Below are 2,500 nucleotides of genomic sequence, written 5' to 3'. Positions count from 1 at the left end.
AAAGATTACTTTATAGTAATATGGAACACAAGAGACAGAAAATCACGAGAAGACGCACAGAATAACTTAGAACATCGTGAACGGAAACCATTAACGTGGAAAAAGGAGAAACAAATGAAAGTCGATGATGATTCATGTTTCCCATTCCAATGACTAAATTGATTTGAAACGAGCGGCCTGCATTCCTCATAGCAGCATGACAAAGAGAGAAATATCCATCCTCATGCACAGACAGGCACGGAAGGAAGCCATGCTATAAATACAAATGAACCAAAATGGATTAAACAGAATGTGTAAATGACTTTCAACCTTGGAATAAATCATGTAAACTGGCAACATTGTAGGAAGCCTATCTAAGCGTTGTGGTTGAGTCTCATAGTGAATTAACAGCCATTTTTTACTTTCTTACCCTCCCCATCTTGCAGGAATCACTCCATTCTCCATCTTCCCCTGTTAATCATGTACTATAGTGATTACAAACTCAAGTCTGTCACAATCCTCCGCCTGTGCCACATTGAGGACTTATACCCAACTGCTGTCTTTGAGAACACATGTAGCAGCCAGCACTTTTAGAAAAATGTGGCAACACTGTTTTTTTATTTTCCTTGGTCTGTTTACCATATAACGAATTCCTTTATTGCTCATGCTTTGATGTAAATTAAATGTGTTGTTATACTTGCAACTTCTTTATTTTCCCTTAGAGTACGACAGTGACCTCAATAGGATCGTAAATAGAAAGCCTACGTTGAGTGTCCCTAAATAAGCTTTTGATATTTTTTTAACAAACAAGCTCCGACTTCGCTGTCATGGCTTCGCCATGGGCGCTTGGCCTGCGGCGCTGCTCGCTTTGCGAGCGGGCACTTCACGCCCTGTCCTTCGGGGGACTCGGCCCTCAGGGCGAGCTTGCTTCGCTCGCGGCAATCAATAGTCTCTGTTGCCGTGACGTCAGCGTTCTCGGCCAATCAGTCGTCACCGCTGCCTTGACGTCACCACTCTCGACCAATCAGTTTTCCCCGTTGCCGTGACGCCACCATTGTCTCAGCCAATCAGGTTCTCGTGGACTGGTACCAAATCACCGTCACCGTATTGGTAGTCGATATTGTCCCCCAAACACCGCCACCGCTGAGGTCATTTCAGAATCAATTTGAAAGATTTAGATTTTTATTTATATAATGATTCTTACTGACTGTATCTCGCCCGGGCAACGCTGGACTCCTATGATAATCTGTAAATAGATGTACTGATCTAGTTCAACTTTTGGGGATCCATATGATTAGGTCTGTCTGGTAGACCATACCCTCCATTCAAATTGCCCGAGATTCCACGTCGAAGGATATGGAGATGATCAACAAGAAGTACACGGTGGTTGGTTTCATGTGATAATATGTTTTAATCATCTAGTTGCTGTAGAAGGAGAGGATTATTTTAGTAACACCCACCCTCCCAACCGCCATTGGAAGCTCTGTAAACGTCTAGGCCCTCCCACTTGGATACACGTCACATAATGGATTGGTGCAGAACATAAAGGTGGCCTCTCTCATAGAAACTCTAATCTGCCTAAGACTGGAATATTCATTAGTGGTATAGTATTTCTCACAATATAGGTCAAACAGCAAAAAAAAAAATGGCAATAAAATAAAACTAACGTTAAAGCAACATCAGTACAGCGTCAGGAGTGGTCAAATGTTTAACATAAAGGCGGCTTTTCTCACGGAAATCCTAATCTGTTTAAGACTGGAATGTTCATCAGTGGTATAGTTCCCGCAAGGAGTGAAAGATATGGACAAGATCGAGAGGATTCCAAGAACAACAACCAAACTGGTTCCGATCCTGGGACATAAGCTAAACGAGAAGGAACTCAAAAACATGAGCTCTGTCAACATTGAAGGACCAAAGAGATAGAAGTGACTTGATTGCAGTAATAAAGCCTCTACAGGGTTTGGACTTCTTTATTAGGGACGGCAGAACCTCCCAAGGTCGCGAGAACAATTAAAAAAAGACTAAGTGTATAAAGAATGTCAAGAAATAAAATTTTCCTTATATATGCACAAACTCTTATAATAGTCTTGAAATAGATATAGCGCCCAATCTGGGACCATATATTAATTAAATTCTGGGTATTAATATTAGAGAATAACCTGATACAGTCCAAGACGGAATAGTACGTAAAGTTTAAGGTAGCTATGATAGTTCGAGAGTAGAAGACAGGGCACCACGAGCATAGACTCTTTCCTGTATACTACAATTAAGTAAATATATGAAAAATGGAGACCTTTTGAACTGGGCTACCCTCACCCCCAGCTGGGTTTCTACTTTATCTACAACTGATGACATAAAGATACTCCTACGGACCACAGTCACGGATCATTCTAATATGACTGGAGATCAACTTGCATTCAAGGAATCACGACCATTTTCTACTTTCTGCTTTCATTTCTTTCCAATGTCCTCCTTGACTCTCTTCTTTATCACCTCTATGACATAAGAAAATAATAATTGA

Source organism: Oratosquilla oratoria, chromosome 38 (genome assembly GCF_046742065.1).
Source record: "Oratosquilla oratoria isolate Oo_2021 chromosome 38, ASM4674206v1, whole genome shotgun sequence".
Lineage (NCBI taxonomy): Eukaryota > Metazoa > Arthropoda > Malacostraca > Stomatopoda > Squillidae > Oratosquilla > Oratosquilla oratoria.
The sequence above is the reverse complement of the archived record's forward strand: the minus strand, read 5'-3'. Positions refer to the sequence as shown.